Source organism: Callithrix jacchus, chromosome 20, assembly GCF_049354715.1.
Source record: "Callithrix jacchus isolate 240 chromosome 20, calJac240_pri, whole genome shotgun sequence".
NCBI lineage: Eukaryota > Metazoa > Chordata > Mammalia > Primates > Cebidae > Callithrix > Callithrix jacchus.
In genome coordinates, this window is record NC_133521.1 from 46413628 (window position 1) to 46436382 (window position 22755).

At 60.7% G+C, this 22755-nt stretch overlaps 1 protein-coding gene and 1 long non-coding RNA gene across 10 annotated transcripts in view; one reads left to right on the forward strand and one right to left on the reverse strand.

The window, feature by feature from the left end:
• PIEZO1 (piezo type mechanosensitive ion channel component 1 (Er blood group)) overlaps positions 1 to 22755 on the reverse strand; it is a 73016-nt gene that overhangs the window by 37400 nt on the left and 12861 nt on the right. The window lies entirely within an intron of this gene.
• LOC118149722 (uncharacterized) lies at positions 13474 to 21445 on the forward strand. The gene is made up of 3 exons (XR_004737376.3): positions 13474 to 13929; positions 14468 to 14697; positions 17804 to 21445. It is a non-coding gene; the product is annotated as an uncharacterized LOC118149722 (long non-coding RNA).

The window sequence follows — 22755 nt, forward strand, 5'->3', positions numbered from 1 at the left end:
CCCATGGTAGGGAGCCCTACTGTGGTACAGACACCAGGCGTGGGTCTAGGGACGAAGGACACAGGACTCCGAGGCTGGCAGGGAGCAGGAGGTGGTGCCGCGGGTGCACTTTCCTCTGGGAAAACAAAGACATCCTAGAGATGGGCATCAGTGACGGCCGCACAGTGGGAATGTGCTCCTGAGCTGTGTCCTGAAACGTGACTCAAATGACACGTGATAGGCCGGGTGTGGTGGCTCAGGCCTGTAATCCCAGCACTTTGAGGTCAAGGCGGGCAGATCACCTGAGGTTGGGAGTTCGAGACCAGCCTGACCAACATGGAGAAACCCCGTCTCTACTGAAAATACACAATTAGCCGGGTGTGGTGGCGCATGCCTGTAATCCCTGCTACTGGGGAGGCTGAGACAGGAGAATCACTTGAACCCAGGCGAGCTGAGATTGCCCCATTGCACTCCAGCCTGGGCGACACCAGCAAAACTCTCTCAAAAAGAAAAGAAAAAAGAAACAAATAGTAAAATGGGAAACTGTATGTATATTTTGCCAGAGTAGAAGCATAGCCAGCTGTGAAATCTGCGAAGCATTGTCAGAAGCAGAGGCCAAGGCTGCAGGGGCTGGGGAGGTGCAGGGACTGAGGACGGTGACGGAGGGGCAGAGCTGAAGGCCTCCCTGACCACCCTGCCCCGGCCGAGCGGAGGGGAACCTTGAGGGGCAGAGCAGAGTCACAGTGGACGCAGGAGGGTGTGGGAGGCACTTTGCAGGGGTCACCCAGCAAGCAGCAGAGCAAGCCCCTGGACTGAGACCAGGACTCGCCATGGTCTATAACCACCATAGGCCTGCCCTGGGCTGATCAGCAACACTCCCCAGAGTTTGTTCATTCATTCATTCATTCATTCATTCAATACCCAGCAGGCCTCCCCAGGCAGAGGGCTTGGTCTGGGATCTGGGACATGGTGGACAGATGGACGGACAGCTAAGGCTTGCCCTGGGTTGTGGGAGGTCACCACCAGCAGAGACGAGAAAAAGCTTAGGGGACAGAAGGCTGCTTAGCCCCAGGCCCATCTGCCACCCACATTCACTTGGGATGGGCTGACACAGGCGGGCCCTGGCTGATCTCCCAGCTCCTAGCAGACAGGGCCTGAGGAGTGGGATGAGAAGGAGCTCAGGGTCACAGCCCAGCCCACCACTCCTCCCCTTATCTGGCCTCGTGTCATCGGAGTATCTGACTGGCAGGGAAGGAGTGAGGAGCAGCCAGTGCTCCAATCCCCCATTTTTAGATGGGATGGTCTCTGAGAGGGGAGGAGCTTCGGAGAGGGGCAAGGCCCGGACCCAGGTCCACGCCTCCTGGCTGCAAGGCCTGGGCTTTTGAAACACTCCTTGTATCTGTGTCGTGTGTTGCCTGTGTGGCCAGAACTGCTGCTGCTCTAAGTGTGTTGATGTGTCCTCAAATGTGACGTCGTAGGCTAAGGCCAGAGGGGGAGGCATCAGAGCAGGTTGCCTGGAGGAGGTGACGTTTCTTTTGGCCTTCAAGGCTGGCTCCAACTCAGGGCAGGTCAGAAGCTCAAATCAGGCTCAGTCAGAGAAGGAAGAAATTCGGCCAGAGGGAGGTGGGCACTCCCATCAGGAGATGCCCAGGCTGGGCCTGTGACTCTGTGGGGGTCATGCCTTTTCCCGAGTCAGCAGCTATGGGAAGGGGTCAGAGAGAGCTATGGCTCCCGACCGCTGGACCCCCTTGCCCCACCGGCACACGTCTGACTCTTCATGGCCCACACCCAGCCCCTCGAGGAGCAGAGCACCCAGCTGTCACGCATCCACAGACCCTTGTCCTACAGCTGAGGGAAGCGTGGGCGGGGTGGGTTGGGAGAGGCAGCCCCCATGGCAGCAGCTGGGTCCCTGGGTGTCTGAGGGATGGGTTGGCCTCTGATCTCAGTGGGTGCTGGCCAGGAATGCCATAAATGCCACATGGTGGTAGCCGGAACCAAAAGCCACACAACTGGAACATTCTAGAACATTCCACACAGAGGGCTGGACCCCACCCACTCCTGGCCTACAGGGAGACCTGCTGAGGGGATGTCAGCCGTCCAAGCCACCTGCCAGGATGCAGCTCGTGGTATGAGACCCCTGAAGCTGGCCACATCCATAGTGGGGGAGGAGGACCCGCCGGCCCCTAGATCCTGGTGGTGATGGAAAAGGAGCCGCCTGCTCCGAGCCTGGCCTCCTCTAATGTGGGCTGAACCAAACCCAATATGGTCTGAAGAACCGTCACAGGAAGGACCGCGGGGTGGGGCTTTCACACGTGGACACCTGATCCAAGCTTCTGACCTGCCCCAAGTTGAAGCCAGCTCCCTCCAGGAGCCGCACGGAGACCCCAAGTCCATGATTTTGAGACCACCTTGAGTAGGGAGTCTCCGTGAAACAGCCGAGCAGCCTGTGTGTGACGCCACACTGCTGGGCCGAAGGCGGGTGCGGGCGGAGAGCAGGAAGTGGCACAGAAAGGCTGAGGGCAATGCGGGCCGGTGACTGGGACCCACAGGGGCTGAGGCTTCGTGGCAGAGGGGGCAGACGCAAGCTGGGGCACCGTGTGAGCCAAGGCCCTGGCGTGTGTCCTGCTCCACACCTGCACAGAGCTGAAAGCTGGGGCTGGAGGAGCCTCACGCCCAAGGATACCTGGCAGGGGCCTTGACGAGACCCAGGGAGGGAGGAAGCCCAACCAGAGGGTGGACCCACCCACAGACATCACGTCAGCATGGCCCCTTGTGCAGGCACAGGGCTGGGTGGTCCATCCCGTATAACCCTGTGGCACCTGCAAAGCAAAGACCATGACTGTCACCTCCATTTTGCAGATGAGATGGAGCCAGTCCAGGACACAGCAAATAGCCAGGCCCCTGCCTCCACACCCCATTTATGGCACGGGTCTAGCGGGCTACGGGGGCGAGAGTGACTTTATTTAAATGCGAATACGCTGAGCAAGCCCAGGTCTGGGAATGGTGAGACCGTCTAGTTGATGTAGTGTCTTTCGGTAGGAACACCCATTCCCTGGCATTCACATGGAGAAAAAAAGCAGGAGTGCCCAGTTTCCTCCTAAACGAACCTGACGCTGCAGGAGGAACCCGGCCACCCTGCCCGGGGCATTTCCAGTCACCTGTGCATTCCTCCCAGGTCATGGATACTTTCCCCAGAATACAAGCCCCAGGTTGGGTTTTCCGTGCAAAGTTCCACCTGTCTAGTGGCTGCCCGACACCACGCGTCTGTCTGAAACTCCCCCCGTGAATCGCCCGATACCAACACGCTTCCTGTCTCTCCCCTTTGATTTCCCGGCTCCTTCAGTATTTGGGGGTGCCCTGCCTCTACAGCCTTTTCACGGAACAGTGCCACCTACCCTCAAAGCCCCCACCTCCAAAGGGGGCAGAGTGCAGGCGGCACCATGAGAGGAGCACCCCAGGCCAAGAGCTGCAGAGCGGGCCTTGAGGGAGCACCTCGGGCAGCAGACAGGTGGGACTGGGGGGACCAGCAGATCTAAGGAGACTATGGGGGTGAGGAGTTACCTGGCCAGCAGGTCCTGATGAAAGAGAAACTGGGGCCAGGGGGCAGGGCTGCAATTCCCGGGTTCCCAACATAGGGCAGAGCCCGGGGGCCGCCCAGGGGCCAGGACAGCAGGGAAGGCACAGGACTGGGGACTGGCATCCAGGTGTTTTCCAGCATGTGGGTCCAGGGTCACAGGAGTGAGCAGCCATGGACGGTGTCACACACCAGGCAGGGAGGAGTGGCTCTGCAGGCAGCATCTGGAAGCCTTGAGGGTGATCCACGCCCTCGGGTGACCATCCACTCCGCACGGGCACGAGGCCACAGGGGGTTGTGCAGGACGCCCACACACACCCTGCTGTCCACAGGGAGCTCAGTCTCAGGCACGGAGGCTCCCGCCCCGCCCGCCCCGGGTGCCCAGAAGGATCCTAAGGGGCCCCTCCACAACCTGGAGTCAGTTGTTCTGCCCTGGGCTCTGACTAGCTCTGACCACTGAGGGGCTGGGTGGGCTGACACCCTGTAAGGATCTCCAGGGTGGCCCTGTCCTCAGGGCCACAGCCGCCTGGGTGCCATACCAAACTGGTGGCTGGGGCCGGGCGCAGTGACTCATGCCTGTTCTTCTAGCACTTTGGGAGGCTGAGGCAGGCAGAGCACTTGAGGTCAGGAGTTCAAGACCAGCCTGGCCAACATGGTGAAACCCTGTCTCTACTAAAAATACAAAAATCAGTTGGGCATGGTGGTGCGTGCCCATAGTCCCAGCCATTCAGGAGGCTGAGGCAGGAGCAGTGAGCAAGATGCATGACTGCACTCCATCCTGGGTGACAGAGTGAGACCCCATCTCAAAGAAAAATAAACACACACACACACACACACACACACACACACACACACACACAACTGGTGTCTGGGGAGCTGCACTGGTCCTGGGTGAGGCAGGCAGGCGGCATTCCAGGTTTAGACTCCGGCTTAGACCAACTAGGGGGTTGAGCCCTTGAAGTGGGGGCGCTGGAAGACAGGATGCTTGTAGGGTGTGAGAAGGGGGATGTGAGAGGGTGGCAGTGCAGGAGCACTGGGCACAGGCCCTGAGTGTGTGGGGGGCACACAGGGTGGGGGTGGGGAGAGTTACCTGACCTGCCTGCTTTCTCGTGTGGTTAAAAGGCCCCAGTGACAATGCCAGTGTGTGTGGACATAGGCAGCCTCCAAGTGCAGCGGTGGGCTGGGGACAGGTTCCCGAAAGGACCAAAGGTCCAGTGGGCACAGGGGACAGGAGAGGGACAGGCCTCCAAAGGGACCGACGGCCCAGTGGGCACAGGGGACAGGAGAGGGACAGGCCTCCAAAGGGACCGACGGCCCAGTGGGCACAGGGGACAGGAGAGGGACAGGCCTCCAAAGGGACCGACGGCCCAGTGGGCACGAGACAGGAGAGGGACTGGTGCTTGAACAAGGGCTGAGGGCAGAGAGGTCGGAAAGAGGTTCCCAAAGGCATGTGGTGCCATGAGCTGGATTGAGATCCCATCTCGACCTTCTAAGAAGCAGGAGAGCCCGAGGATTGGAGTCCACAACCTGGAGGTTCCTGGCCCTTAAGGAGCAGGGCTTCGGGGTGGAGCTGGGCCAGCTATCATGGCTGGAGGCATCATCCTCCTTGGGTCCTCCCAACAACCTAAGAGTGGCACTGTCCCATCCCACAGGTGGGCAAATCAAGCCCAGCACAGCCCAGCGAGAGGCTTGACTCACAGGCAGACTCCCCCGCAGCCTCGGCTCCAGCAGACGCCCCAGGAGGCAGGAAGGCACTGGGCCTGTTAACGCAGATTTCACAGATGCCAGCCCCAGAAGGTGCCACAGAAAGGCCTGGGGGACACCCCTCAACCACCCTCTGTGCCTCCACTTCTCTGCGCAGACCTCACTGGCAGAGAGGATACAGGGCTAGACCAAGCGGCCCCAGGGTTGAGGGCAGAGCAGCGGGATCCCGGGGGGAATCCCCAAGAGCCTCCCCAACTCTGCAGCCCCACTCACCCAAGCCAAGGTGCGTTCCTGGCTGCGGCCTGCCCGGCCTCTGCCCACACAAGGGGACAGCCCTAAGGGAGCAACGACCGTCTCAGCTCACGTCCTTGTGCATGGAGACCGCCTGTGGCACTGAGACGAGTTCCTTGGTCTGGCATTCAAGGCCCCCACCACTTTGGGCCCCCTTGTGCCAAGTGACCCTACAGGATTCCTGCCACACCCCAACAGACCAACACCCTGCTGCATCCCAGTCTTGGCCCCAGCAGTGCCCTGGCCTGGAGGCAACCGTGGCCTCTGCAAGCTCTGTCCCCACCCATCATCACTCAGCTGTCCCCAGGGATCCTCCTACTGTGACGCCAAACACACCGTAACTCACACATAACCGCTTCTCTGCCTGTGGCAGAGGCAGCGCTGGGAAATGCAAGCCTGCCGCCTCCACTCCACAGGTGCCCATGGACCCACAAGACACAGCAGATGCGGAAGGCCTCGGCATCCACCTGCAGAGCAGACTGGGCAGCAGGGTGCATGGCAGAACCCGTGTGTCGAGTTTCTACACGCCCTGTAGCGTGACACGGTGGGCTCCGGCCCTGACCCCTCGCAGCTGCTGAGATGACCACAGATGGGCCCGATCTGTCTGTCTTAGTTGGTTCAGCTGTAAACCAAGAACTGTAACTCCGTCCTCGCAGGACTGCAGAGACAGCGGTGCCTGACACACAGCATGAGGGAGCAACATGCACCCAGCTCTGTGGCACTCCGAGTGACACGAGCCACAGAGAGTCGGACGCCTGCCATTCCTTTTGTGTAAAAATGGAAATTCTGCATGTCTAGGATATATCACAAGGCCCAGGAATGGCCACACGCCGCCGCCGTGTTTATCTCTGCAGAAGAGGGCCTTGGTCCCTCCTGCCACACCACTGCCCTCTTTTACAAGGGGAATGTTCTCATGTGTTGCTGAAGTTACCAACAAGTGAACTGGCCAAAAAGAAAAAAGACTGGAGGAAACAGACGGGCTGGAAGCAGGAGAGGTCGCCTGGTCCAGTCTTCCTCCCATTGCAGGGAACAGAAGCCGGGAAGGATGTGAACGGTCTAAGTCCCAGAGATCACAGCAGCCGCCACAGGGCTAGACCCTGGGCCTTCTGGCCAGGCCGGGCACCTTGCTGGGTCTTGCCTTCTTTTGCCACCAGCTGACCATGGGAAGCTCTAAAAGGGGCCAGGGGAGGGCAGGGTAGGATTAGAGTTCACAGATGACAGCTCCCAGGCCAAGGCAGCTGTGGGGAGCCGGGGTCCTGGTCCAAGCCCCCGCTGCCCTCCCCAGCCTGCTCCAACTCCCAAGAGCACGCTCTCTGCCTTATTTGGCTTGGAAGAGAAACATAAACACTTCTGTGTGAGTTCTTATGCTGGTGGGCAGGGCCAGGCGGAGGAGAGGAAGAGGAAGGAGCAGGCGTGGTCCAGGGCACTCCCGGCAGCCACTGCTCGGCTCTGCTCTGCAAGGGAGCCTGGGGGACTTCCCTGCCACAACCCCAGGCAAAGCACGAAAGCCAAGCCCAGACCCAGAGGGGCCATGAGGGCTCAGACGGATCCCACTTTCTTAGGAAAGGAAGGCTGGCAAGGTTGGCCTAGGGGACAGGGGGAAGCCAGCTCCCCCATCAGACCCCCCCCACTCTTTACAACGAGGCCTATGGTGAAGTTCACGCACGCCAAGTGGCCTAACCCCTCCGAGCTCTAGCACAGGAGCCTGAGAGCACACAGAGGTGGAGCCCGTGTGGGGAAGAGAACTGGGGGCTCCCCCATTGGAGGCCAGACCCACCTTCACCAGCCACCCTGGCCTCCGGGCCTGCTCCACGCACGCTCTGGAACACCAGCTGCTTGTCATTCTCTGCGAGAACCCCCACCTGCCCCTCGAAGGCCCCAGTGGACGTGGTACCCAGCCCCCACTCCACAAGCAGAGTTCTGCTTCCAGCGCCCACCGCCCCACGAGCCCGCCCCAGCCCTCGCCAGCAGGGCCTCTGTGCCCTCAGTGACCCTGGCACTGGCTAGGCTCCACTTTGCCAGGGCGCTGGACAGTCTCAGGCCAGATCCTGTGTGCTCCTCTGTCCATCCCGTCCCGCCCCGAGCTGAGGACTCAGGAAGCCCCTCTTCCTGCCTCACGGACGAAGGAGAGTTGAGAGAAACTCAAAAGCCTTGTCCACACCGCTGTGCAGTGATGACAGAAAATGGCTTCTAGAGCCCGTCACGAAGCTCTGAAAACCTCCGCGCCCTTCAAACCATCCCTGCCATCTCACGGGGGAACCCAAGGCCCTGGGGAGCAGCTCTGCCCAAAGGCAACAGCTGGACACGGCCACGGGGCAGGCAGCACCCAGGGAGCCCAGGACAGGCAGGGGCGAGAGGGGAGCCGCCCCGCCTTCAGCTGCAAGGCAGGAGGCAGTGAAGGGAATGTTCCTTACCTACTGGGCCGCCAGCCAGCAGCCTGGGGCACCGAGGAGCTTCTGGAGCATTTAATTAGGTCTGTGCCTGGGTTTAATTAGCTCGATGTCCGGGTTTAATTAGCTCAGTGTCCAGGAAACTCGATTTTATGGCTCATATCTGACTTGCACAGGGCAGAGTGCTGCAGGCCTGCTGGCTGCTTGGGGCTGGGGACCCCCGCACCTGCCACAGCCATCTGCCCTCAGACCTGCTGGCGTGGAGAGCCAGGCCACTGTCGCAGACACACACAGCCCACAGCCCTTGGAGGGGATTGCAGGGCAGTGAGGGGATCTGTGAACAAGGTGACTGTGAGGAATGGAGGGTCAGCAGGCACCCGCTGTGTGCAGCCACATGGGTGGGACTGGGGGAACAGACTCTGCCCAGGGAACGGGGCAAGGGTTCTCATACAAGCCAGGGGTGACTCTACTGCGCCCGTTTCACAGATGAGCACACAGAGGCTGCAGGAGGGGAGGGGTGCCCCAGGCGACCCAGTGGTGGGTAGAACAGCGGACCTGCACTCCTGGGCCTGAGCTCTTGCAGCACTGCCTTGCCCAGGATGGCGCCAGGCTGAGTGACTCGGAGGGCATGATGATGCCGACCGGAGTCCCAGCGGCACGGCCCGAGGCAGAAAGTCTGCCACACCACGGCAACCCTTGTGCTTGTGTGACGCGGAGGGCAAGCTGGGAAGTGCCTTTGAGGTCTCTCAATGCTGCTCAGCACCCCACCCCCATCTTCTTGGTACTTGGGGTCATCAGTGAATGACCCCAGCATGGCAGGAGACTGAGCAGAGATGAAAACATCCCCCACCAAGTGGGGCCTGGGTGCCCTTCCCCGCCTTCCTCCCGACTCTCCCCACAGATGACCGGCAGTGCTGCCAGGGTGTGGAAGCCCCAGCGTTTCTCCATGTTGGGCTCCCCAGCATGGCCAGAGCTCTGGGCCTCACCCCTCACCCCTCTGCAGTGGAGAAGAGGTCAGATTCCAGGGCATGGGTGGGGCTGGAGTTCCGCCCCCCCACTCTTCGAGGGTGGGTTCCTCTCCAGCCTCCGAAGGGAGGAAACCAGGGCTTATCTGCGCAGCCATCTCTGGCACTGATACAGGTAAATAGGTGGGGACGGTGGGTGGAGGGTGGGGCCTCAGGAAGGATGCGGGTCCCAGATGTCTGACGGGGCCAACCCTGTGCTCCCACTGTGCCCTGGGAAGGGGCTGGGTCAGGCAGAGCTGCCTCTATGAGCAGCAAGGCCTCCCTCTTGGCCCACCCAGAGCTGAAGAAGGGGCCCCCACTGGCCTCTGCACACAGCAGGCACTCAGAGGGCTGGTGACAAAGTCAAGTCTCCAACTCAGCTGTCCTCCCTTCACAAACCATGGCCTCAGTCACCTGACACCAGCAATGGACACAGGGCGCTCTCCTGCCACTCTCAGATGGTCCAAGTGGATCGGCCCTGCCCACTGGCCCCCACCTAAGCTGCAGACACTGCCCTCCTGGATCCCTGCTGCTCCAGAATCCTGGGGAGGGCAGGACCCCCTCCAGCCTCAAGGAGAGAATGTGCCTGGGGAGAAGGGGCTCCCAGCTCAGTGGCAAACCCTGATGCCAAGGGCAGGCCCCTGGCAGTGCTATGGCTGGAGCAGCTTGCCAGGTCACCTGAGGCAGAAAACAGAAGGATGGGGTAGCCCCTGACCCTCTGGGTCTCTCGGCAGCCTGCAAGTGCCACGTCAGGCCTGACCCTGGCTCTGTGCCAGGAAGCGGCTCCTGTTGTGACACTTGCCAGGTGGGGAAACTGAGGCATGGTGGGCTTACAGGGTGCTGTGTGGACACAGCACATGTTCAGCCAGCCTGCACACCAGCCCCGACGAGGCCTGCCTGGGAAGGATAGACAGCCACGAGCACACAGGTCCCATGGGCTCTGTCCTGGAACCCCCAACCCCCAGCACACCCATGTCCTCATCTTACACCCAGCAGCGCCAGGCTGCAGGACTCAGGCACTGGCGGCTCCCTAAGAACCACAGCTTTCCATGGGGGGAGCCCCTCTGGAGGGTGCAACCTCAACAGTCTGGCCCTGGGCAACCTGGACAGGGCACGGGCTGCAGGGGGAGCCAGTGGTGCCTGGCGTTCCAGGTCATGATTCACACCTGCCCAAGGCCCAGCTGCTGAGCTGGCAGCCAACATCCTCTGGAGACAGAGATGAGATGCAGGGTCAGCTCCTGGTGGCTCAGTTAGGGCACTTCCTGGGGCCTCGCTGCCTCTGCACGTGAGTGCCTCCTCTGTGAACAGGGTGGCCCAAGGCAGATGCCGGAGGTGAGCAGATCAGCTCCTGGACAGCAGGCAAACCCTGCTTCTTCTCTGGGACTGTCACTTCATCTAGAAAGCAGGTAGGCCAGGTGTGCTGACCCCTGCCTATAACCTAGCCCTTTAAGAGGCTGAGGCAGGTGGATCACTTGAGCCCAGGAGTTCCAGACCAACCTGGCAACATAAGAAGACCCCATCTCTATTTACAACAAAACAGGAAGGCGCCAACATGTCCTCGTTACCTGGAGCTGCTGGCCTGGGTCTGCCATGATACGAATGTGCACAGTGACGTGCCTGGTCAGGGCAGCCCTTGGTAACAGCTGGCAGGTGTGCCCTGATACCTCGGACTGACCCGGGCAGTGAACAGCACATCCAGAGGCCATGGGGACCACACTGATGACAGTGATTGGCATGGATGGGCCGCTGTGAAGGTCTCAGTAAACAAGGTCACTCTGTGACCTGGAGCCGTCCCGCCCCCAGCATTCCAGACTAATTGAGAGGGTAGGATTCCTGCCAAGACTGCCAATCCACCTGAAATGAAGGGTGGGAGGCGGCTTTGGAAGCTGCGAGGCAGTTCTCTGCGCTCTGTGAGGCCCTCAAAGCCATCCTGCCCCAGGCATACCTGCAAACCCACACACAGGGTCAGGAACATGGGTCAGGTGTGGTTGGAAGCCCACAGTTCAGAGGGGTTTCAGGAGCCCACAGCCTCCTGGGGGCCAAAGTGCATGATTAGCCACAGTGAGCCCCAGATGCAGAGTTGGGTCCTCAGGAAAGGCTCGTGGGGAGGGGGGCACCGGAGCAGGACCCGGAGGCAGGAAGGATCTGGGAACTCCAGATTTGAAGGTCCTGGGGGAAAAATCAGAAGTCAGCAAGCTGCGGAGGGCAGGGGGATGAGGCAGGACATGCTGTGAGACATGGGGTCTCGGCCACAGGAGACGGGGTCCTCTCGAAGCCCCAGCAGCACGAATGCGGCAACCCCTCCCTACTGGCTTCCTCCAGGCGCTCGGACCCCACATCACCCATTCTCCAGAGCTGAGGTCCACACCACCAGCGTCGCCGGGTCCCGAACAAGGCAGATTCTCAGGCTGAGGCTCACCCAGACCCAGGCGAGGGCTGTGGCCCATGTTCTAAAGGGTCCCCAGGGAGGCATGAATGTGCTCTCCAGGCAGAGGCCATGCATCAAAATCCCTGCCATGACCCGCCTTTGGCCCATGGTGTCACACGGGGACTTCCCAAAATGAGGACTCCGCCCTCAGCATCAGAGCGGGGGAGTCTGCCATTGGGCTCTCTGGACACCTGTCAGGGGCAGACACTGGCAGCCATTCCAACGATGGCCCCAACAACTCACCCCAGACAGGCAACAAGGGCTTCCTAAGAGCCCTGACCACTACAACCCCCCAGCAGCACCTCCTCCTGCCCACTGTGTCCTCAGCAGTGCTGGGCCCAGGACTGAGGCTGGTGCAGACTCAAAGCCCCCACCCTGTTATTTACCCAGCGGCACCCCGCACCCCTGGCCTGTCTAGACTGCTCCAGGGCCTGGTTACAGGCTGGCCTGCTCTCTGGGAACTCCCCCAGACCCCAGGGAGGAACATCACCTGGCCACCTCCCTTGCCGGCAGGGTAGAAGCAGAGTCACCAGCCACTCAGAGGCAGTTCATAGAGGCCAGGGGACACAGGCAGGTGTCTGGTCACACCCCCTTCAGAACCTTACCCCCTCTTCCCCTCGGGCCACTGAGGCAGGGCAGGAGAGGGAGGGGAATCTCAGAGCAGGTGTCCGGGACAGATGCACATCTTGTCAGCATATTTCTGCAGGAGTCAGGAGTCTGCTCCTAGCTCAGCCCTCCCCTCTCTGTACCCTGAGTTCCCAGTAAGTGAAATGGGGACAGAATTGGGTACCTGCACCTCCAAGACAGTCTTGGCCCCCAGTGGATGCCGTCCCAGAAGCACTGCCTGGACACGTGTCCAGGTGAGCACTGCTGGACAGCCTGGAGCCTGGCTCCCTGGTCCCTAGAGAGCCGAAGTCGCTGTCTCTAATTTATTTACTTATTTTTGAGACGGTGTCTCGTCTGTTGACCAGGCTGGAGAGCAATGGCGCGATCTCGACTCGGCTGCAACCTCCGCCTTACAGGTTCAAGCAATTCTCCTGCCTCAGCTGCCTGCGTAGCTGGGATTACAGACACCTGCCACCATACCCAGCTAATTTTTCTATTTTTAGTAAAGATCAGGTTTTACCAAGTCGGCCAGGCTGATCTGGAACTCCTGACCTCAGGTGATCCGGCCCCCTGGGCTTCCCAAGGTCCTGGGGCTACACGTGTGAACACCACGCCCGGCCGCTATCTCTATTTCAGGCGGGGGCTGAGGTTGGAGGAGCTGCCCAAAAGCTTGGCGGTGTGACCAGAGACGCCACGTGCAAGTCAGCACACGGCTTGTGTTCTCGGTCAGCAGCTTGGGTGCCGTGGTCACGCCTGCGGGTGCGGTGTGAGGCTTGATCCATTTGTCAGTGCAGCCGGGCCATGCTGCCGTTTGGTCAAATGCCAGTCCCAATATGGTGTGCAGGTATTTTGTGAGACTGATTTAATCATCAGAGGGCATGAGGTCCTCATCCAATCAGCAGCCAGCACGAGGTCCTGATCCTATCAGCTGAAGGAAGAAGAGCCTCATCCAATCAGCAGACAGCAAGAGGTCCTGATCCCATCAGCTGGAGGAACAAGAGCCTCATCCAATCAGCAGACAGCACGAGGTCCTGATCCTATCAGCTGAAGGAACAAGAGCCTCATCCAATCAGCAGACAGCACGAGGTTCTGATCCTATCAGCTGAAGGAAGAAGAGCCTCATCCAATCAGCAGACAGCAAGAGGTCCTGATCCCATCAGCTGAAGGCACAAGAGCCTCATCCAATCAGCAGCCAGCACGAGGTCCTGATCCTATCAGCTGAAGGAACAAGAGCCTCATCCAATCAGCAGCCAGCACGAGGTCCTGATCCTATCAGCTGAAGGAACAAGAGCCTCATCCAATCAGCAGCCAGCACGAGGTCCTGATCCTATCAGCTGAAGGAACAAGAGCCTCATCCAATCAGCAGACAGCACGAGGTCCTGATCCCATCAGCCGAAGGAACAAGAGCCTCATCCAATCAGCAGACAGCAAGAGGGCCTCATCCAATCGGGTGAAGGCAGAAGAGAGAAGCCTGAATGCCCCGGAAGAGAACTTCTCGGGGCTGCAACAGAGAACCGCCCCCTTCAGCGACTCCGACTGCGACAGCGGCTCTGGACAGCTGGCCCAGCTGGGGATCTCGGACTAGCCAGCCCCACAATCACGTGCGTCATGTCCTTAAAATAAAATCCATGGGCCAGGCGCGGTGGCTCACGCCTGTGATCCCAGCACTTTGGGAGGCCAAGCAGGCGGATCACCTGAGGTCGGGAGTTTGAGACCAGCCTGGCCAACGTGGTGAAACTCCGACTCTACTAAAAATACAAAATTAGCCGGGCGTGGTGGCGCCTGCCTGTAATCCCAGCCACTCCCAGCTACTCGGGATGCCGAGGCAGGAGAATCGCTTGATCCCTGGAGGGGGAGGTTGCGGTGAACCGAGACTGCACCACGGCAATGCCCAACTCCAGCGTGAGCAACAAGAGCAAAACTCCATCTCAAAAATAAATCATCATTTCACAGGTAGCCGGAAAGGCATAAATATATAACAAGCACCAGGCTGGGGTGGCCGAGGCCTGGGGACCCCGAGTTCCTCCCGCCTGTGTGGTCCCTCCCAGCACCTCGGCAGGGGCTCAAAGGGGAAGTTGAGGCACCACCCCCCCCCCACCCCAGCCCCCGTCTCTGAGGCTCTGGGCCCAGGTGCCTGCACTGCTGGCCACGTGGCCACAGGGCTAGGGCAGGTGGGATGCCGGGGGCCCCATACATAATCTGGAAATTCAACAAGCTCATGAAGCCAGCAAAGAAAAAAAAAAATCAACATTCTGGGCTCATAACCCCTAGGCAGGCAGGGCACTGCCTGGCTTGCCCCTGGGATCACCAGCCCCAGAACGTGGACCCTGCCCCAGCTGCTCTGAGAGCCCACAGGGACAATTACCTTGGGCCATGAGGGCCGGGGCCACCCCAGGCTCGAACCCTGGGCCCAAACTGGCCAGAGTGTGCCTCAGTTTCCCCTCTCAATGAAATCTCACAGAACATTCACTTTCCTTCTCTCCATATTCAGAAGTGTTTAAAATGCAGAGAAGTACAAAGTAACACCCCAGTGACGGTTGCCACGGTCAGCCTGTGAGCACTTCCACACGCTCCTCCCAAGATGTTTATTTTACCAAGCACAGCTTCCTCCATCAGCCCTCTGACGGGTCGGGTCGACTGGCTTCCCTAATTGATCGATCAGCCTCATCCTGGATCAAGCTGAGGCACTCTTCACTCATCTCCCCAAAAGGAAACACTCTTGTGAGTTTTGGGACAGCCTTACGGGAAAGAGCTGTTTCTGAGCTCTGGAATTCCATCCAGGGTCATCTGCGAGGGCATCCCTGGCCTGCGGCTGTGCCAGGCCCTGCCCATGAGGAAGGAGCTCCGGGGGCTGTGCTGAGGGAGCTTGGAGTCACATAAACAGTCCCCCATAGCCCAGAGCCCCCCTACCCAGCTCTGATCCCCCAGAGACCAGAACAGCTGAGGCAGGAGGGAAGGGGACCAGCTACAGGGTCAGAGCCTCAGTCAGCTTCGGAACTCCACCACGGCCTTCAAGTGGCTGCGGAGGAAGCCGCCAGCTTCCCTGCAAACCTCTGCTCCCCTCCCCTCTCTCTCAGGGCCCCCAGAGCCCTAGGTTATCAAGCGCTCCCTAACGGAGCCTTCCCCTCAGGGTGACCCCACCCTGCCCTGCCCTACAGCCCGACTCAGGACTAGAGCCTCAAGGGAATCGGAACTGGAGGCAGCTCCCACCACCACAGGGCAAAACCCACACTCCCCAGCACAACCCCCAAACCCTGGCAGACTTCCCGGCTCCCTGACAGCACGAGACTCCTGCACATGCTCCTCCCACTCCCACCCCCAGCTCCCTGAGATTCCTGCCTGGCCCTCCACAGAGAACCCCATGGACTGGGCCCTCTAGAGCAGAGGCCTGTGATGTGGGACCCACGAGCCCCCAAAGCCATGTGTCACCACGGGCATGTCCTGGGGAGAGGGGTCCAGGAACCAGCCAACCTCACAGGCCCAACCTCGATGCAGGGTTGCCAGCGGGTCGGGGCAGTGGCTCAGCCCCTCTTGCAGCCTGGCACACTGCCCGGGCCTCACGGCCCCTCCTCCCATGCCCCAGCTCGGCTCCTGGACCCTGTAGCATGGTGTCCCCACCATGGCAGGCTGGCTCCAAGAAGCTCCCCAGGCAAGGAGGAAAAGCTGATTAAGTGTCCACTTAAGAGAGGAGAGCTGGCTGTTCCCTGTGGGGGTGCAGCAGGGCCTGGGCTGTCCTCACTAAAGCCTATGCATGCGCTCAGTTCCTGGAAAAGGGGAGTGAGAAAGGTGGACACACTGCCCTCTCACCCACCACATCCTGTTTTTATGGAAAACTAATCTGATTCTGAACAGCAGAGCAAGCAGCCGACCTCCCGGGGGTCCTGGGCGGCCCTGACAAGCAGCCTGTGGGCGGGGGCTTTCTAGTTGCTGCAGAAGAGGCCTCGGTCCCCGGGGCAAGATCAGCGCTTCCCTCTCAGCCACTCCTCCCTCCTCCCTGGGGAGAGGCCGGGATGGATGTGCCCTTCCTGGCAGCGAGGGGCTGGCTGGCCGTGGTCTCCACCCTTGCAGCCTCAGCCTGGCCCTGCTCCCTCCAGGCCTCGGCCAGTCTGCGGGGTGGGAGGGGGTGCTGCCCACAATGGGCGGGTCAGAAAGCTCGAGAGACGCCTCTAGCTGCAGGACGTGGCCCGGGGCACAGCGGTGTCGGGGCTGCAGACCCTGGGCCTTGGAGCCAGAACAGCCATGGCCAGTTGCACTTTGGCAAGGCAAGCTGGGCCTCAGTTTCCTCATCTGCACAGGGAGGATGCCAGCCCCATTCACTTCAAAGCCACACACCGAGAGGCACTGGCAAAGCTGCCAGCACGCAGCAGCGCACCCACACTCCTCACTCTCACCGTCCAGGGCGAGGCTTGGGCCAGAAGTGCCTCCAGTTCTGGATGTTGTGAATTTTGTAATATCAGCACATACGTAATAAGCTACCTTGGGGATGGGTCTCCACGCAGAATTCTATTTACATTTCACATATATCTTCTACACATACCCTAAAGGCAGCCACACAATTTTATTTTTGAAAATAGTGACGGGGGTCTCACTACATTGCCCAGGCTGCTCTCAAACTCCTGGCCTCAAGTGCTCCTCCTGCCTCGGTTTCCCAAAGTGCTGGGATTGCAGGCGTGAGCCACCATACCCTGATCCTGTTTTGTGTGTGTGTGTTTTAGGAAGAATCAATATCGTGAAAATGGCCATACTGCCCGAAGTTTTCTGTTTTTCTTTTGAGATGCAGTTTGGCTCTTGTTGCCCAGGCTGGGGTGCAATGGTGCGATCTCGGCTCACGGCAACCTCCGCCTCTTAGGTTCAAACGAATCTCCTGCCTCAGCCTCCAGAGTGGGATTACAGGGCTTGCCACCACGCCCAGCTCATTTTGTGTTTTTAGTAGTGATGGGTTTTCTTCATGTTGGTCAGGCTGGTCTCAAACTCCTGACCTCAGGTGGTCCGCCCGGACTTGGCCTCCCAAAGTGCTGGGATTACAGGCGTGAGCCACCGCGCCGGCTGCATATTTTCAGTAACTCTGGCTTTTGACCGTGACCTGGCGCATGAGGCCAGGTGTGGAATTTTCTGCTTGGATTTGGACCTGGGACTCAGGGACAGGGATGAATAAAACACCTACAGCGTCCTGGCATTTTCCTTTCCAACATGAAGACAGACCTGTGGAGCGCCTACCTGAACCCAGCCTGGGCCTGAGCCCCTCAGCAGTGACGGAGCTGTGCCACCACACCCAACCAGAGCCCCCCCCCCCACATCAGCCACCTCCGCTCCTGAGGGTCAGGACCAAGCCCGGGGACCTGCAGCCTCCCGTCAACAGCAGGGAGAGGAGCCCAGGCCTGGCTGTCACTGCCTCCTCCTGAGGACCTGGGCCAGATCTGGGGCCAAGGTTCAAACAGCGCATGTGGCTCTGGTGGGCAGAGTGTGGCGGGAAACGGAGGGGGCAGGGCAGCCTGGGTGTGGGCGGGGCCAGGACGGGCCTCAAGTCCCCCCCTGCTAGCTCAGCTCTGGCCCTGCTCCTAAGCAGGAAGAGGGGACAGAGAGGACAGCATGGGGCAGAGTGTGGCAAACAGATCCCCTGGGGGTCATACCCCTTCCAATACCAGATGGCAGGGCAGCGGGGGGATCTAGGGGCTAACCCCCTCCAGCCTGGAGCCTCAGGACCCCCACACCTCTGCCCCCAAGGGAGGAAGTGAGCAGCTTCAGACGCATAGCCAGTCTCCAGGGAGAGGGACTGATGCCCTCCCTGCCCGCACGCCCCAGCCCTCCCCACCCTCTTTCCCGGCAGAAAGTGCACGATCCAGTCCTCCGGAGCCTCAGTCTGTCCAGACAACCTGCCAAAGCCAGAGGAGGCCTGCAGGCAGCCCCACGGGACGACCGGCACGCGGCTCCCAGGACTCAGGACGAGGCTCCAGCACGCGGCTCCCAGGACGCGCCCCAGGGACCTCGGAGCCTGACGCCCGCGCACAGCCTGCTCTCTCCCCGTGACCCGCTCACACTTGCCCCACAGCCAGGCCCCGCCTGCATCACTTTCTGGCTGTGGACTTGGGAGCCAGCTCCACCTTCAGGAGCCCACAGCTCCTGCCTGTGGGATGGGGGATGCCATGGCTGCCTGGCCAGGCTATTTCGAGGACGGCACAGTGAAGAGTCCAGGGCAGGTGAGGTCTCACTCCTTCCGTCAGCGGCTCCCAGCCCTGGCCCAGGGGCAGCTTGTTACCTCAAGCAGGGTAGAGCCCACCGCCCTGGGAGTATCTAAGCTGGGGACATGGGGACAGTCTGCCAGGACACTGGGCCGGGCATTCTCCTCAGGGGCGCTCTGCAGCTGCAGTCCATCAGGAGAGGTGGCCGTTAGCGCCGGGGCCCACCATGGATGGTGCCTGCCTAGGCCCCTGCCTCTTCCCTTGTCTGAACATGGTCCTGGGTGGGGGTGCTCTCCTGCCGGCTGCCCAGCACATCCACCACATGGTGCCTTCTCTGCCAGTGACTCAGCCAGGCCAGTCAGCAGCCCAGCCCCACCAAGTCATGCTGAGCACGCCCCACAGTTCTCATGGAGCAGCCAGGCCCGGGCCAGCCAACCCCCACTGGGCCACCACCAGAGGTCTTGGCCTTACATCCTCACCTGGGAGGCCACTGGGGTGCCCTGAGGGCTTGGGTGAGGCGCTCCTTAACCATAGGGAGCCAGTGGGTGGCACTGGACGGACCCCCTGCCCTCACACGCCCTGGGTGCAGGTGATTAAGAGGCTCGGTCCTGTCGTCTGCAGGCGGGGCCTGGGTGGAGTGGCTCCACCCCTCACATCCTGTTGCATTTTGCAAGGTCCTTCCGGCCCGCCACCTGGCAGGTTGTCCCAGTGCCGGCTCACAGGGAGATAAAAATCAACCTTGTGAAGGGCCCCACAGACACAGCAACTGCTGCTGGCACTGGGCCCAGCAATGCAGGAACTCTGCACCCAGTGACCCCATTCGGGAGGACCGGGCCAGTCCCCTTCTTAAAGATGAAGTGCTAGAGGCTCAGAGAGGCCGAGGGACTTGCCCGGCTACTGGCCCAACAGTGCTGAGCAGCACAGCCAGGACTTGGCGCCGAGTCTGACACTAGCTCCCAGCCTGTGCGGCAGCCTGGTCCAGTCTTCATGTCACCCCCTTGCGAAGGTGCGAGCTGAGGCAGCAGTGACAAGAAACCAGGCCAGGCGGGGGCTCCCAACCCGTGGGCTCCAAGTCCAGCAGGCAGGGAGGAGCACGAAGCTTTACTGAGCAGGGGGCACTGCCACGACTCCAGCCGCTGCTGGGCTCAGGGGCCACACCGAGGTTGCCCAAGTCGAACCTTGGCGGGGCCACTCTAGGAGTGACAGTGTCCAGCGGGAGTCCCAAAACAGCCATGGGTGTCCCTCTCAGCCCAGTCAGAGCAGGGCCCTACGGAGGTCCTGGGTGGGACAAGGCTGCAGAGGTGACACCAGCGGGGCCGATGTCCAGATGCCCATCCAGCTGGGGCCCCAGGCCCTCCTGAGACTCTGGGCACAGCTCTCAGAATGACCAGCTCTGGTGCCACTGAGACCCCGGGATCCAGCACCTGCGTCCAGTGCTGAAGCCCTAAGTGTGTGTCTGAGCTGGGAACGAGGGCCTGGAACCCCAACAAGTGAGCTGGGGATTGGGACAGCTAAGCGGGCTCCTGTGGCCTAGCCACCGCCATGAACGACCGCTCGGAACGTACTTTCCATGTGGGCCTCAGGCTCAGGTACAAATAACCAACAGCCATGCTGGAGCTGAGGGCCCTGCCGGCCCCGTCCACACCACAGGGCAGGCCCCACTCACAGGGCCCCTGCTGGCCCCACCCATGCCACAGGGCAGGCCCCACTCACAGGGCCCCTGCCAGCCCTCACTCACACTGTCCCTACAGGCCCCAAGTCTACAGGCAGAGAGATGGCCAGAGTGTGGCAGAGGGCATGGCTTCCTCCCCCATAAAAAGGCCCGTGCCCCCTCCTCCCCATTCTCTGAGGGGGAATGCCCACAGCAGCCCTGGTCCAGTCTTCACATACTCCTGAGGCCGAAGGCTGGGATGGGCCATGGCAGGGACAGCCTCCCCTCCAAATGCCCATGGGACATGTGAGTGGAGGCACATGGCTTCCAGCTGGCCCCAGGGGTGCCTGGCAGGCTCTGTCAGCCTCTGGAATGTGACTCGGCCTGTCTGTCCACCCAGAAGCTTCTGGCACTCCAGGGAGCTCAAGCTGGCTGTGCTCTGGAGGAGCAATTACTCCTCCATCTGTCACCAGCGGCTCCAGCCAGCTCTCAGGTCCACGAGCCTCCTCCCTCTCTGGTCTCACTGATTCAGACTGAGCCTCCTCCTCCGGCCCCCAGTAACTCCTGGCCTCAAGCCCAGGCTCTCACTCAGGGGATCGGAGTAGAGGGGAGGCCCGGGAGACAGAACTTTCCTCCAGTAGCGGGAAGCCAACGAGGGACCCCTGAACAGAAACTGCAGAGGAGGTCTGTCCACCCGGCCTGGGGGCCAGAGAGGAGGTGGGCAGGGAGAAGGGCCTTGCCTGAGACCAGAGGTGGCCAGGGGCCGAGGGTCGGCAGGAAGCCAGGCATCTGAGTGCAGGGCAGCCGGCCTCCACATGGCCCTGCACAGCCTGGCCTCACTAGGGGAGGGGAGAAGACAGCGGCTGGTGCTTCCCGCTAAAAAAACCCCAGGGGCTCAAGGCCACCCCTGAGGCATCTAGACTCCTAGGGGCAGAGCCTGATAGGCAAGGGCTGACAGGTAGGTCAGGGGTGTAGACAGCAGCTTCTCCATGCAGGGAGAAGGGTCTGGCCATCCCACACCGGTGTCCTCCTGGGTGGTCTTAGGAATAGGGTCACTCGACCTCAGCCCCCCAGTGCAGGGTCCCACCGGAGCTTGCTCTGGGCACTTCTGGCCCTGCTGAAAGTCCCCTCAGGTGCCACCATCCCTGATCGCCAATGCCTCCGGGCAGGTCCCTCAAGTCCCTTCAGCACCGCAATCCTCCTCCCCCCAGGCACTGCTGACCTTCAGAGATTGGGGCCCTTCCAGGCCACTCTCTCCCCTGGCTAGAAAGGTCTGTGTCCACCGATAAGGTCTGGGACACAGCTCCCAGCCCCACAGGAACAAGTCACCAGGCAGGGCTGGGTGGGCATGTCCTGGGACCCAAGCATCAAAGCGCACCTTTGTCACCTCCTCCCAGCCTCTCTGCCTGCACGCCCTTCCCATCCAAGGACAGCGACACCCAGTGACACCCTGACCAGGCTGTAATAATATAAACTAGAGGCCCAGTGTGGTGGCAGGTTCCTGTAATCCCAGCTACTGGGAAGTCTGAGGCATGAGAACTGCTTGAACCTGGGAGACGGACTTTGCAATGAGTAGACTGTGCCACTGCACTCGACAGAGCAACACTCTGTCTCAATAAATAAAAAGTAATATAAACTGCAGAGAGACACCCATGGGTGCTGAATGGGGGAAAACAGCCTCCAGCTGTGACAGCCCAGCCAGGGCAGCTCAGGGTCAAGGAGACTCACTTCTGGGCGCCCATGTGCCCTGCAGCTGTCCAGGCACCTCTGCACACTGCGTGGAGGAGAAACAGGGGTGGGCGCCACTGGCCCAGCTGCAGGTCTCAGTGGGGCTCCAGAAAGACTGAAAAGGAAGCTGGAAATGGCCACACTGAGCCCCTGAGGAGTGACCGACCAGACAAGGACAGAATCCAGGGTGAAGGAACCACTTGTCTCATACCACAGGGACTGGGGAGAGCGCTCCTGGGCCCCCTGGGGCTCCCTGGAGGATTCAACAAGAAACGGGGCACCCAGAGCCAGCTGTGCAGGAGGGAGCAGTGCCCACACAGTCTAAAACACCCCACTCAGCACAGCCTCTGGGGCACTGAGACCATCCAGTCCCTCGGACATGGGCCTGCAAGCCCTGGGAATTAACCCCAGGGAACCCCTCAAAGGAAGGAAAGACAGACACAAAGACGGTCGCTACGTAACAACGGGGCGGTGCTGGGAGGAGGCTCACTCTGCAGGGACCCAAAGGAACCCACTCCACCCAGCAGACACCATGAGGCCCCGGCCCGGCCACTGAGGACCCAAAGGAACCTGCTCCATCTGGTAGACACCCATGGAGGCCCCGGCCCAGTCACTGGGGACGACAGAGTCCCGGTCGTGCTGGTGACACCCAGGATGGAAGGGAGTGAGGGGACGGGGCTGCGGAGCACAGCGGAGGGGCTGTCCCTGACCCTGACAGGCCGCAGGCCCTGGGGAGAGGCCTGGCTGCTGGACGGTGAGCAGGAATGCCCAACAGCCGGCAGGAGCGCCTGGCACAGGCTGCTGCAGGAGGCAGAGGCCCCCACACGGGACACAGAGGATGCCAGGGCAGTCCCAGTGGCCAGGAGCCAGGCAGAAGAGGCCCAGTGCAAGCCAGATGCCACAGCCGCCCACGCAGGGAGAGGACGCTGAGGGGCAGGTGGAGCCCCTGACCAGAACCCCCCAAGATCGTCTGGGATTCATCTGAATAAAACACCTGCTTTTAAAAAGACGTGGTGGGGCCACGCAGTGGCTCACACCTGTAATCCCAGCATGGCAGGAGGCTGAGGCGGGTGGATTACCTGAGGTCAGGAGTTTGAGACCAGCCTGGCCAACAGGGTGAAACCCCGTCTCTACTAAAAATAAAAAATTAGCTGAGTGTGGTGGTGGGCGCCTGTAATCCCACCTACTTGGGAGGCTGAGGCAGGAGAATCCCTTGAACTA